The sequence below is a fragment of the Lactuca serriola genome, chromosome 5 (genome assembly GCF_051521515.1).
Source record: "Lactuca serriola cultivar US96UC23 chromosome 5, Lser_US96UC23_V15, whole genome shotgun sequence".
NCBI lineage: Eukaryota > Viridiplantae > Streptophyta > Magnoliopsida > Asterales > Asteraceae > Lactuca > Lactuca serriola.
In genome coordinates, this window is record NC_136412.1 from 233308681 (window position 1) to 233324254 (window position 15574).

General features: G+C 38.6%; 1 non-coding gene across 1 annotated transcript; it reads left to right on the forward strand.

Moving 5' to 3' along the window:
• The first annotated feature begins 4925 nt into the window (after positions 1–4925).
• LOC145056058 (small nucleolar RNA R71) lies at positions 4926–5032 on the forward strand. The gene has a single exon (XR_013685596.1). It is a non-coding gene; the product is annotated as a small nucleolar RNA R71 (small nucleolar RNA).
• Positions 5033–15574: the final 10542 nt, after the last annotated feature.

Consider the following 15574-nt stretch of genomic DNA (forward strand, 5'->3'; position numbering starts at 1 on the left):
CTAAGGAGGAACTCGGCGAGTCGGAGCGGGATCCGGGTCGAGGAGTAAGTGACCAACTCGGCGAGTCGGCCAAGTGGACTCGGCGAGTCTGGTCTGTGCGAGGAAAACCCTAAATCCGGGGCTTGGAGCCTATTTAAACGTCTCAATCTTCTTCCTAGGGCTCCTTTACTGTCTCTCACACCCAGAACGCCGCACCCTAAGCCTCCATTGTGTTCATTCAAGCTTTTAGCCATTTTTGAGTGGTTTTAAGGAAGAAGAAGGAGTGGGAATCTTTGAAGCATCAAGGAGTGGCCTTGGATCCAAAGTTTGGGGATCATTGCAGAGCATTTGAAGGTATTAAGTCGTTTCTCTCCTCCAGATTTTCCTTGGTTATGAGTTTTGGGGCTTTTAGGCCATGTTTTAGATCAATCTCGAGCTTGAGGTCCAGATCTGAGGTTGCTACCTCAGATCCATGCTTGTTTTGGTTTAGAATCCCGTAAAGTATCAGTCATTGAGTGGATTATGGAGCCTCTTGGTCTTAAACCCTAGTTTTTGGTGCATTTTGCCTAGATCTCCCTCTCTACACGTAAAGTTTGCAACTTTACGTGAGGAGTAGGCTTGGGAAGAGTAGATCTACAGTTTGGAGTCCATGCATGACTCGAAAGTCCTCTGCATGTATGTAGATCTGAATAGACTCGGCGAGTCCTTCGAGTGGACTCGACGAGTAGCTTGAAGATGAGGAGGAACTTGACAAGTGGGATGAACAGCTCGTCGAGTCGGATGAAGATAGGCATGAACTCGGCGAGTTGGATGAACAACTCGGCGAGCTGGATGAAGATTGACGTGTGCTCGGCGAGTCTGTTCGTAGACTCGACGAGTCAGGTCGCGTGGTCCCAAACCCTTCGAGTTAAGTCTCGAGTCAGCGAGTCGAGCCAGGACTCAGTGAGTTGATCAGGTCAGGATTTGGGAATCAGTAGACTCGGCGAGTCAGGGGCTGACTCGGCGAGTCAAGTCGCGATTAGAAGGACGTTGAGCATAGGAACTCGGCGAGTCAGTAAGTGGACTCGGCGAGTAGGGTTGACCTGGAAGGTTGACTTTGACCAGGACTTTGACTTGACCACAGTTGACTTGGTTGTCTGTCAGGGGTCAGTTTGACTCAGTGTTGGATTGATATTGGTAGCTCGGGGAGCTAGTGGAGCAGCAGCTCGGAGTCAGTGGTCAGGTAGCGGCCAAAAAAGATTAGCAGCAGCAGTTCAGCAGTATCAGGTGAGTTTTCCTTTGTATGAATGGGTCTACGGCCACAATGCCGGCCCATGTAGTTATGAGTAGAAGACCCGGGGGTTAGCCCTAGGCACAGTATGCTAGTATGATATTCGGACGAGGTCCAATGATAGAGGGCGGGTGCCCAAGGAATGGTTTATGCGATAGTTTATACTTGTTGTCTGAATGATACTTGTATGTGCCTGGTAGGGAGGTGAGGTTGGGCGAGGTCCCGTATCTCACTAATAGCAGAGTGTGGATGGTGTTCCATATCTCAGTAGCAGCAATCCAGGGGCGAGGCCCAAGTTAGGAAAGGTGTGAGGGAGGGTTGGGCCCATATCTCACTATCAGCAGGAGTATGGACGAGGTCCCATGACTCATCAGTAGCAGGACACGGGCGGGGCCCAGAGATAGGCGAGGCCTTAGAGCGAGAGCTGTTAGTATATGTCTAGCTTATGTGATGTTATGTGATATGTTTATGTGCTATTATATGTTAGTGGGCGAGGCCCTGTGACAGGCGAGGCCTAAGTGAAACAGATCTGTATCCGAGCGGGGCTCGAAGCCAGGCGGGGCCTGGAGCGGCGGGGCCGTTGTATCGGGCGAGGCCCGAGGTAGGGGGCGAGGCCCAGGATAGCGGGCGTGGCCCAGTATGTGCAGTATGTAGTTTTGCATGGTATGTGGTAAGGTGGGGAACTCACTAAGCTTCGTGCTTACGGTTTTCAGTTTTGTTTTCAAGTACTTCCGGTAGCGGAGGGAGGAGCTCGGGGTGATCGCTTGGCACACACCATAGAGTAGTCAGCCTAGGAACGTTTACTCTGATAATAAACATGTGTTTTGAAAACTTATACTCAGATTATGTTTTGGAATGACGTCTTTGCTTAAAGTAATGTTTTATTAAAAAGAAATTTTTGGTCTTAAATTTTGGGACATTACAAGGGTTGTATGTACACCATAGGTGTGTTAGAATGCTCAAAACCCATCAATTATCACATAAGGTTTTGTCTACTGGTTATTCTAATTACAAATCAGGGACATGCAAGATGAATTTCACACGTAATCATGGGTAATTACAATTCTTTAAGATATACGTAAAACCCTAAACCCTAATTATAAAATCAGTCAAATAGAATCAAAAACATAAATTGTTAGCTTAAGTGAGGATTACGTAAGAAAGAAAGTGGGTTGTAGATGGTGTAGCTGAAATCGAGTGTTGGGGGGGGGGGGGGGCAAAGGTTTGAGTTCACTTCGTAAGTAAAGAAAAGTAGTGGATAAATGTTCTTATGATTACTTTAACTGTGGTCCCATGTCTGTGAATCTCACGTCGTGAGTTATGTCTAGGCTGGAAAGAACGGACCATTTCAATTGAACACGAAGTGAGCCTTGGACCACGACGTGTTTTTGAGGTTTTTCATACAAAATCCAATTTTTTCTTTAAAATTTCAAATAAAACTACCACTCAACTTCTAAGGACCCCACACTTGATTTTTATTATAAATTAGATGACTAGATGATTAATATCCTTAAATTCAACTAAGAAATGCAAAAACTAAAAGAAAATGCAAAACGAAAAGAAAATCGCAAACCAAGCTCGAGTTGCCTCCATAGAAGCGCTTCTTTTTGTTGGAGTCATAAGCTGGACTCCGTTCCACTTTACATTGAAATTGTAGGATTTCCCAACACCACTTGTATTTTCTGCTCCTTCCATTTTCTTTTTTAGGCTTGAACTCTTCTAATATAATCCTTTTTAGAGTTCTCCTTCTTACCCTTCGAATCCCCTTCTTCAATTTTTCTCTTTAGCCCCTTCTTTACCTCCGGTTTGAATTTTGCACTGCCTTCACTTTTCATCTCTAATGATTCAACTTCCATAGTTGTCGGGTTCAACCTTAAAGTAACCTCTTCATCATCACTAGAAATTAATTCTTCTTCACTCTCCTTACATACCCAAGATGTCAGACTTTTATAAGCAATTACTTCAAGGACCATTGGAATGGATGCTCTTGGCTTTGTATGCCTAACTTGTTGGATAGACTTAAGTTCTTCTTCCATTAACTTCTACAACTCTTCAAGCTCATTTTCTTCTCTGTTGAAAACTTCATCTTGAGCATAATTATTTTGAAAACCATATTCCACGCCAAAGGTAGCTTCATCATCTCCAATTCTTAAAGTAAGTTTGGACTCGCGAATGTTCACCAAGGCTCTAGCAGTATTTAACAAAGTGCGACGAGAATGATTAGGACATTGGCATCTTCCTTCATATCGAAAACAACAAAGTCAATTGGAAACATGAATTTCCCAATTTTTACAATTTTTACCAAAATATCCTCCACGATGCCTCTTGGATGTGTCATTGAACGGTTAGCCATGTGAATTGCCATTCTTTTAGCCTTCAAATCTGGAAGATTAAGCTTTTGATAGAACGAAAAAAGGCATTAGATTTATGCTAGCACAAAAATCGACTAAAGCATAAGTCTTTGTGTTATTTCAAAATTCACATGGAAAAGTGAGGCGTCCAGGATCTCCCATTTTCTTTGGCAACTCTCCCAATATTACTTTAGAATTTTGCTCACTAAGTATTACTTTGCTATTCTTCTCTAATTGCTGGCGAGTGTCAAGTAGATTTTGCAAGAACTTTGCATATTCAAGAATTTTAGAAAATGATTCAATGAAAGGGGAATTAATTGAAATACCCTTCATTTGCTTCATAAACTTTAAGTGTTCTTGCTCCAGTGGGTGAACATTATAAGCTTGAACATTATAAAAAAATTTCTGATCAGACTTTACCAACGTCGTGAGCCTTGAATGCTCACGTCGTAAGTTAGATGTTTCAGCAACATTTTTTATTTGAGTCGTGACTTCTTCGGATTTGGTCCGGATTGATGTGGATATACGTCAAGTGCTTCAAGGAACTCAGAGATGGTATCCACTTCATTTTCTATTACCATTACACGTGGTTGAGGCATTTTCTAGAGAATTTTTGGAGATAATTTTTCATGTATCAAAGTAGTTAGGTGACCTAGTTGGGCTTCGATATTTTGGATCGATGCTTGGTGATTCCTTAGCAAAGCTTGCTGGTCCTTCATGAGATTTTGATGTTCCCTTATCACTACATCAGTCTCATAGTGCCTTTTCTCGGAAGCCTCCATAAACTATGTAACATAGACTCAAGATCAACTTTCTTTTACGGAGGTGGTTGTTCTTTTTGGTAGAAGCCTCGGACAGTCTGCCTATACTTTTCTTCTTTCTACTTCTTATATTCCTCATATGGAAACCACTCCTTCTTTGGTTTTCTCCAATCTTCAGCATACTTATCTCCACTCGAGTAGCAAACTTGCACCTTCTTATTTCCATTATCATCCAAGTGGCAATCCTTTGTCAAGTGCGGACCATTACATCTTTCACAACCAACTCTAATAGCATGAATTTACTGGTCCATCTTTGTCATCCTTCGGTCTATAGTTTTAAGCATAGCGAGAACAGCAAACAGGTGTTCAGAAGTTTCACTACCAATTCCTTTTGCCCCATCATGCCTAGGATTATGGTACTCACGAGAATGCTTGGAAAATTATTCAATTAACTCCTTGATTTCAGACGGATTTTTCTTAGTCAATGGTCCCTGAGAATCAAGGAGTTGCCTTGTCATGGCATTAACCCCATCATAAAAGATAAACACTTCTTGTTGCTCATTCAAGTCATTTTGGGGGCAATTTCTTATCAATCCCTTGTAGCATTCCCATGCTTCGTATAGTGACTCCCCCGGTTGTTGCTCGAAGTTGGCTATGGATTTCTTGAGTTTAGCAACCTTTGAAGCTGGGCAAAAATGTTCTAAAAATTTCCCATGCATCTGCGCCCAAGTAGTAATTACACCGGGTGGAAGTGCTTTTAGCCAATCCTTAGCGGCTCCCTTGAAAGTAATGGGAAGCATTATCAAAAGCACCGTCTCTCTTGGAACATTAGGGATGTTGAAGTAATCCGCTACGTCATTGACTTCATCAAGGTGTTTGTTTCCTGGAAAATGGAATGTCTTTAAGAGCGGAAAGAATATGTCCTTTAAACTTGAATGTGGTAGTGGCTCAAATCGCAGGTTGCACTAGACCAGGACCGGTGTCCTCGCACATTCTCTTCTTGTATGCCTCCATGGACATATTAGCAATTTTTTCCATGTTGTTTTTTGGCTTGTCTTCAGGTTCCCTATTTTCTAATTCAAATTCGGGTTCGGTCTCTGTCATACCCCAAAACCTAGAACGGCGGAATACGTTCTGGGGTGGAGGACGTCATGTATAGTATCATAACAATGCGTAATAGTAAAAATAAGCAACAACATCCATTGCATTAATATAGTAATTGTAATACAAGCGTGTTCTATACAGTTTGTTAGACACCAAAAAGTATAATAAAAAATAAAGAGGAGTCTTGTATGTGCTCCGTCTTCTCAAAAGCCGCATCTGTACCTGTCTACTGGCGACCTGGGAATACAAGTTATTTTGAAAACGAGTATCAGCATAAAGCTGGTGAGTTCATAAGAATTTAGTGTCATTGCTTGTATAAAAGTGTTTACAATTGTGTAACATGAAAGTTGTTATCAAGTTTGAAAATAGTGTGAATCTCTAGAAAATCCTATATTTTCTAATAAAAGTAGTTTTCTGCCAAGACTTGGTTATTTGTAGGTTTGATCCTTTGAGTATGTATAAAATTTCCCAATTTGTTTGGACTTCATTTGAACAAATCAAATGGGAAAATAATGTATTATTGCAGCAGTGTTACTGTCGACTGAAGGGTAAATAACCGCAGACTCTAGGTAGTGATATGTATTTAATACACCTCGGGAAGTCTACTTTACCTTTAATTCATAATTTGTTAATTTAGGGATCCGAATGTGAATCTTTATGTAACCATGCGGATAGGCGATCGAATGTATCATGACCCTCCAGGTTATATGTAGTGTGGTAGCATGTTATCATCCATGGGCCTAGTCGGCTCGGACTGTAGCAAGCAGTCGGGATGTGAGAGTGTCCGCCATGTATAGATCTATACACGTAGAGCCCGCTCTCCCTCCAGGAGACTAAGGTTACACGGTGGAGGCGCAATAAAGTGTCGTATAGAGGAGTAGTGTATCACATTCTGTTTTAGTATGTTTTCTTGTATTAATGTATAGGGTGCTTCTCGGTATAATGTATTTAGTGTTCTTTTGTATAATATATGGTATTCTTCTTGTATAGTACTTAACATGTAGAGACTCACAATAGTACTAACCGTGGTAAGTATCATAGTAATTGTAATGAGGAGTGGTAAACCTTAACTATACCTATTATAGTTAACTAGCATGTTGCAGTCATTCTTGGATAACTGAAGGTATTGAACTGAGTGAAGATATTCATATCCACCACGAATACATGCAATATATAACTAAGAATTCAACGACAGTCGGGCAGATTACAATATACCCTAAGACCCCAATCAAACAAGAACAGAAGTTAAGGCGAGCTATCAGTCCTAAGTCCTTCAAGTCTTACTTATATAAATATATTGGTGTGGATATATTTTAGAAACATAAGAAATTTTAAAAGAGTTTGAAAATAGTTGTTATAACAATTTATCATAAAAATGAGTTTGATAACATTGAAAATAGTTTTGCTGGCAAAACAGTTAAAAGTATAGAAATCCTTTATGATTATAAGTTACAAATCACATGTGATTGATACTATAAATTATTGGATTCAACTTGTATTCCCCCCCCCCCCATAAAAGCATTTAAAAACATTTGAAAGGTTAATTAAGGGGTATGAACTCACCAGACGAAGATGTGCCGTGTAGGACTCTAGGTGTCAATTTAGGGCTTGAACACACGCGAGGGTCCTATGTAACATGAAGTGATACATAATTGTATCTAATTAGTCAATGAACCACTAATTTAGTAAGATAATACACTCCGATACGCAAAAACACCTTATCTCAAGTGTCGGAAGTGATACGGGTTGCATCTAAGGAGTGTATGACCTCAATAAGGAGTTTACTCTTCAAGAGTAAACCCTTAGGGGTGTTTACGGCCCAAAGACCATATCCCCCATGAGTTTACGTCCGTAAACTCATGGGTGGGGTGTTTTTGGGTGTTTAATGGTCTTATATTGCACAAGGAAAGGTTCTAAGGTTGATTCAAGGGCTTAGGAAGTGACTAGGGCTCCATATGGATCTTAGGGGGAGTTCACGGCTGTAAACATAGAGTTTACGGCCGTAAACTCATATTAGCCTCTTCATTTCATGCTTTGGTGGTTCTAGGTTAAACATACAAGTTGCTAGTCATTTGCACAAGCCATAGAGGGAAATTAGGACACCATTTGACCCCTTTAGGGAGTTTACGGCCAAAGGACCAATTCCTTGGGGGTTTACGGCCGTAAACTCTATAAGGACTTGGTTTCTTTGATGTTTAAGGTCCTTACTTCGATGGTGGTTGGTTCTAGACATTAATCCAAGTCATAGGAGGTGTATAAGGGCAATTTAACACCTTAAAAAGGTGTTTATGGTCTATGAAAAGGGGTTTACGGTCCATGAATGTTCATGGGTCGTAAACTCATGTTTACCCCTCTTATGACAAGTTTTTGAGGTTCTAAGCTCATTCATGTAAGTCCCTAAGTCATAGCTAAGCACTAGAAGGGTTTTGGAGGGGTTTTGGGGCTTCAAAAACCCACTTATGGGTGTTTACGGTTTTGAGGGTGTTCCTCAACTGTAAACACATGATTTTGAGGTATTTTGGTGATTTAATCACGAATTTGTATGGATACTAAGCTACACAACAAGCTAGGAAGGATTACTTATGATTTTGGAGCTTGAATGAGGTGTTTTTCGATCAAAACCCGAGTTGTAGATAGACAGTAGAGAGAGAGAGAGAGCTTAGGGAGTGGGAAAAGCTCCAATGGTGACCACTCAACACTTATATAGGGTTTGAGTTTGTGGCCAGGTGGGGATCCACCCAATACGGACGTTAAACGAAGTTTATGGTCGTGCCCGATTAAATGGTCGTAAACTAAAACTTTTCCAAATGCATTCGAGGGTGTTTCACGTGTTTTTATTTATTTCATTTCTACACTGATAAAATAAAATAAAAACATTAACTGATTTGTCTAACCAAAATGTTAACGGAAATTTCAATAAAATATAATTTGTTAATGGAAATGGGTTACAGCGACGGAATAAATTTCAGGTTGTCACAGTCTCGTAATCGGAATCTTGTGGATTAGGATTTTTCTCAATGCTTTCAATCTTTCTCTCGTCCTTCTTTTGACTACTTGACTCACCGACGTTGTTTCCTTTCTTCTTTCCAACAACTAATTTGAGGTCTTTGAAAGGTGACTTCTTTGGCAGGTTGGCATTACCTACATTTTTATCCGTCTTTTTGTGAAGGGATGACTCTGGATCTTCAAGTGGTGGTATCAAAGGTGTGTTGAATCCTCGGGTCATGAACTACTGCAAGATAAACAAAAATAAAAACGTAAAAACGAACAAAAACTTCTTAAAAATGCCTACTGATTGCTTACCAGTACGTGGTAAAGGGCACCACCTCGTGTTGTCGCAACTAATCTAAACAGAAACGAAAAACGGAAAAAAAAAACGAAAACGCCTGATCTCACGTCGTGCGCTTAAGGCTCACGTCGTGAGTTCAATACTAAAATAAAAACTAATGCAAAAATTTAACTTTTTGCGGGTTTTACCCCATAAAAAAGATCGATTAATCTAAAGAAAATAAATTTGACAATCAAATAAGCCATTCCCCAGCAATGATGCAAAAAACTTGATGTGTCATAATAGCTACACCTAATTTTACCTACTATCCTACTAGCTATTCGACCCAGGGCAGTGTACCCTTTCACAAATAGTATAGCACAAAAGTCGGGTATTGATCTCAGGGAACAAAATTAATTATTTAACCTACTTACCATTAAATCACCCTAAAATTCTAAGCAAAAGTAAAATGGTTTTTATCTAATTTTGCAAGTTTAGACGAACTTAATTTCTCAACAACTATTCAATCAAATATCAAAAACACTTATGTTAGTTCAAATCCACTTTCCTTTCAACGGTTAGCTGTTAATTATGGAGAATTCTCGTTGATTACCAATTAATATATTATTAGCAATTCAAGTGCAAATTTACTAATGTTGAATTAATTCATGTAAAGCTATGCATGATCACACATAATTTAACACAAAATCAATTATTAAATAAGATTGGAGTTATGTAAGATTGAGTTAACAAACACAATTATGTTCACAATATGTGTTCTCCATGTAACATCCCAAAATTTACAACCAAAAATTTCATTTTAAATTAAACAATTACAAAACCATTTGGCCGAAAACATCATAGAATCAACTCATATCAAATCAATGTATCCATAGTCAAAACATGTCATGATAAAACAATATCAAAGTATAAATCCCAAAGATCACATGTGCGGAAAATGTAGTGTGATGCACTGCAATCATGCCGACTCCTTTCCCTTCGAAGAGGAAGTACCTGAAAACAAAACTGAAAACCGTAAGCACAAAGCTTACTAAGTTCCCCCATCATACCACATACCATACAATAACATACTGTCTAGCATATATGGGTGCTGGCCTACCCTTTCAGTCTCTTTCAACAGGTAACCGCCTAGCATATCTGGGTACCGACCTACCCCTTCGGTCGCTTTCAACCGGTAACTGCCTAGCATATCTGGGTGTTATCCTACCCCTTCGGTATCTTTCAACCAGTAATAGGGACTATTTCACCCCTACCACTACCACATATCATCCTAGTACATAAACATATAAATCACATACTGCCTAGCATATCTGGGTGTTGGCCTACCCATTCGGTCTCTTTCAACCGGTAACGGGGACTATTTCACGCCTCCTACCACTATCACATAATGTCATATCGTATTAGTACATAAATCATAATAGATAGTGAAATAATAGCCAATTATCACAAAGACAATCATCTCAACTATAATCAACTACTAGTGGGCCGGCATTGGTGCCTTCGACCCACTTCTACTGGAAGGTAACTCACCCCAATGTCGTGAAGTAACTGAACTTTCCTCGGCTCTTAAATCAAATCCACTCAAACTCCTACACATAAAGGTCCCTTTAATTACCCTTTCATACTCATAACCCCTTAAGGGTCAACTTTGATCAAGTTTAAAGTCAAATTCAACACCCTGGTCAAAGTCAACATTCTGGACTGACTCAACTCGTTGAGGTGGTCCATCAACTCGTCGAGTTCCATGAATCATAAAACCCTGAAATCACGATCCTACTCGTCGATTTCTTTCACAACGCGTCGAGTTCCTACTATCAACAGAATCGAGACTTCTCTAGTCAACTCGTTGAGTCACCCACCCTTGAACTCGTCGAGTTCTTACTTTTACAAAATCGGGACACTTTGACCCAACTCGTCGATTTCTTCAGTCTGTTAAGCTATCTTAATATATTAAGCTTCTATCCTTCAGATCTAAGCTCGATACTTCATATACATACTGAAAATGTCCTTTTAAGGGTAAAGTTTCCAACTTTATCTGTTAATACCCTTCCTTAATGGATTTAGCATGCTTGTCGTATGAATCATGTCTCATGTCTCATGTTCTACTGAAACATTGATCATAGCCTAAAGGCTTACCCTGATTGCATAGTCCTTAGCGTAAGAGTTACTTGTTTGGTCCTTAAGTGAGAATTGGTTATTCATGTCCCTGACCTCCTAGACTGAGGTATGACATGGTACCATAACCAATTGACGACAAATCTTTCATTCTAGGATGCACTAACTCTATGATGCAAGTATTAAACCACTTCTTGCTGATGGGTTATTATCGTTGATGATTCACACTGATTCCACCTCAGCTTGACCGAGACAATCCATTTTCTCCTTATTTTTCTTCTTTAAAGCTTTATGATTCAGCGTAATGTATCATAAGCTGATGAGAGCTTGAAAATTCTATGTCGATGGTTAAGCTAAAACACCACAACTTATGACACATAACATACCATTCTTGCCATTTTCTTCTAATAAAAGTGATTTATGAGTTAGCGTATGAAACCACATGTTGGTGAAATCTTGCAATATTATATGTCAGTGAATGGCAGTTTAAGCCCACACTATCAGGAGTCATCACAACCTTACTGGGTTACAAGATGCAACTTTGATACACTGATCACTTCCTCCAGTACCACATTTGTTTCTGATGTAAAAAAGAGGGAGAAATTTGCTAAATGTGACAATATGACAAACAACTAAGTGTTATTGATCTGAAGAGAAGAAAAATCTAAGGGGGAGCCAAAATCATCATCTATTTGTCCGTTACAACTCATAAATGCTATTTTTTACTGCTGGTAATAAAAAATGGGAAGAGTTATACACTTTCTCAGGGAGAGCTTTCGTTAAAGCTGAAAAATTTTAAAGTTCCAATTTCACTCTCAAGGGGAGCACAAGCTAAAGAAATTATTGAAGATTAGTTTTGAGATCATCAGATAAGGGGAGATTGTAAGGTCACACCTTATGATCTAATGAGTCAAGCACTCTACATGCTAACCACCATCTTCAGGTTTAGCACCAGCGCCAACAAGCCTTATCAACGTCATCGTATAGTTATATAATCTAATGTAGTCTTTGTATATTAGGTAAGTGTATATATATAATAGATAGCAAATCTGATAACCTTGTGATAAGGATCGGTTCTTAGTATATATTAGATACAATCCCTTTAATCAAGGGATATACTTGTATAGATTAGTATATATTCAACATTAGGATGAAACCCTAATGTGGTAGAACGTCTTGGTGACCGTCTTTGTGACAACCCGTTTCCTTGGTGAAAACAACTCCTTTCTTGGTGAACGACATTTCGAAGAATTCTTTGTGTTCTTTACTTTTTATGTTCTTTATTTGTTTAGTTTAGTTTATTCTTGTTTATCATACTTGAAGTGCATCCGATCGATACAATCCTACAAATAATAATAAAAAACACTTGCTGAAACATATCCATAACAAAAAAAACATAATTGCAACTAGTCCATCATAACATGTTTGTCTGCACTTGCTCCGGTGCCATCTTTTGGAGTCATATCTGCTTCCACTTTAAGTTTTAACACTCTTTCTAATTTCTTTCATAATTTTATGGGTGTCTTTGTTGGTTTATTTTTTTTATCTTATTTTGTGACTCAGCGTCTTCGTTTTTTATCTGCAAAAATAAAATTCCAAGAACATTTTAATACATTACCGAAAAAATAATCTATAATTATAATATTATTGTTTTTCGATTATACCTTTATCAGACACAATTCCGAAAACTCCTGTAAATGGAATACAATTTTGTCATCCGTAAAACCCACATTTTTCTAACAATATCCGCACTAACTTATCCTTGGACTAACATGAGTTATTAAAAATACTTAGAAAAAAATATAAATATAGTTATTCCGGATCATCATTCAAAAATAGATCATTGGGTTCCGAACCACGTCCATCATGTTCCGGACCTACATTACTGTGACAGCCGTCAATTTCCAGTCAAGTCAAAGTCAACTAAAGTCAACAAGTCAAACCAGTCGACTCAATTAACCCTTGTGTACTAGGGCTTACGTTAGGTAAGTACTATACAACTCGCTATTCTAATGAGAAATCATCAATTGAAAAGTTCGTATATGTAGATTTCCTTAATCTAAAACTATGGTAAGTAATGAACCAAACCGATAAAACAATGTTGCATACTCATCGGGAGTGTGTAAGATCCTTAAACATGGCTTAAAGGGGTTTACGAACCTTGCGTTGCGAAGCCAAACTCTCAAAAAGGACACAAAAGAAGCCTCTCCCAATCTCTTTCACTCTATCTCTCTCTATTTAAAATCTCTCTAAGTATGAGAAATCTCTCCAAGAATGTGAAATCTCTCCCAAATCTCTCAAAGAATGTGAAATCTCTCCTAAATCTCTCCAAGAATGTGAAATCTCTCCTAAATCTCTCCAAGTATGTCAAATGTCTCCCAAATCTCTCTCAAAACCTCTTTTGATTTATTTTAATCATTTGGGGCATCCCGACACTTGACTTGGTGAAAAACCATTCGAAACGGGAAGATACATTGGAAAATATTCTTTTAGGCCCAAAGTCTCTCTATAGGGACCAAACCCTCCTTGAGCCGAAGATCCAAGGACCAAATCCGAAGGCCTCTTAAGGAACCGCAACCATAAGACCGGAACTGCTGAGAAGCGAGGTTGCTGAAGACTGCAACGCTGAACCGCACCCGCAACTAGAGCACCTGACCTGACCCCGCCTTCGGTCCCTCTTGACGAGCCGCCTGATGTACCTGCTCAAACTGCAGACCCCTCCCCATCGGACCCAATTCAGCGACCAAGCCACTCTGGTTCTAAGGCTACTGAGACCGTACCCTCGCCCTGACTTTGGATTTTCCCATTTTTCACCCGGTTTTCGACCACGACTCTGTTTTAAGCCCGTTTTTAATTATTTTAACGAGGGATTTTCACCCAAACTTATATTTTGACATATAAGACCACATATATTCATAAATTAAGCATATGTTTAGGGAAATCCTTATTTAAGAGTAAAAATCTATTAAGTAAGATCATGTGGTGGAGTGTTGACTTTGCCTTAGTGTATGACACAAACAACCACCCCATGCCCACTCCATGACCAGCCATTATCCTTCCACCATACCTGGTCATTCAAGAGTACTTTCCCCACCATTTTACCAGCCACACTCTTGGTCAAAGGCTGAAAACTCCTATCTCTCCTCACTTTCCTCTCATTTCCACCAAAGATCAAACACATCTTTTCTCTCAAATTCTCTCTCACACAATTTTGAGATTTCCAAGGCATTTTTCAAGCTTTCCTTCTACATTTGGTAAGTATCATCACCCTTCATATGGTTATTACACTTCCTTTTACTCAAATCATAGATTCCTTACACAAACTCCATCATATTTGTGTTAGATTCTCAAATCTTCAAGCAATCCTCCAAGTGTTCTTGAGTTGAACACTTCTCTCCTTCAACATCCACCCACTGAAATCACATAAGGTGAGTTCATACCCCTATATTTTCATGTTTTTCTTAAGTTTTAAGGGGGGGGGGGGGGGAGAGAATACATGTTAAAACACTAAGAACATAACTAAACTCATTTAACAGCCTTCATCAGAAAAGTTTAACTTCATTCACGGACTGTTTTGGTCAACTTAAACATTTTACTTTTTAAAACTATATTAGTTTCAAATATCTCAGGTTCATACCTTTAAAATGACTACTTGCACATCTCCATAAGATGTTTCTACGATTTATGGTGATTTTTACAAAACAGCCTATCATTTCAGAAATGAATTCGGACCAGTCCGTGAATATGAACATTTTAACACAAGTTAAAGACTTCCAAAAATCATAATAAAAAATTATTAATAAACTAGACACATTTTATGAACTCTCAGAATTTACGGATTCAGTTTTCGACTTCGTATGATTTTTCTATGATTTTTCTAAAACAGTGCAGAAAGGTTAAAAACTAGTTAGCAGCTTATAACTTTCATAACACTTTGTATTATGTTGAGCAAAGTGTATAACAATAAGTTCTAAATATTGATTGTGTTTTCTTGTTAGTTTATCATCATAAACTGAAATTTAGTCATTCATGATAAGATTCTTTATTTATTTAGAACACATATAATAAGCTATAATAAGCATAGTTTATGGATTCATAGCACTAATGTATTTTCATAAAAGAGCTCTTTTACATTACAAACGTTTTGGATAAACTATAATAGGTATAGTTTATGTATCATTTACATTTCAAACTTATTTACCAAAGGTTTTCAGTTCAGTTCACGTAAATCTGTTAATGAATAAATTTGTGAGAGATTCCCTTCGTGTTACCTTCATGGTAACAAAGTCAAAAGTCCTGCAAATTGTAACCAGAGTCTCTTGTATGGAGAGCATGATAGTTGTGTATAGATCTATATTGGATCTGACAAGCCTGCACCTGAGCTGCTTGCAACAGCTAGACCGACAGGTCAGAGGTGACAAGTGTCATTTAACTTGCGACGCCTGAAGAACATCGTATTATGAGGCCGTCTGAGTCATAGTATGGTTATAATAACTCACATGTGGTATTAACAAAACATAAGATTTACGGGTTCTACTTTTAAATTAGCGAGTTATGTCGATTTAACTCACATGAATTACTTTAAGTATGAAAAAAAAATACTTGTACACTTTCATATCAAAAAGGGTTTTATGTCGATTTAAAATCACTTTTATATCTTTAAGTATGAAAAAAATACTTGTTTATTTTCGGTCCTGGGATTTAG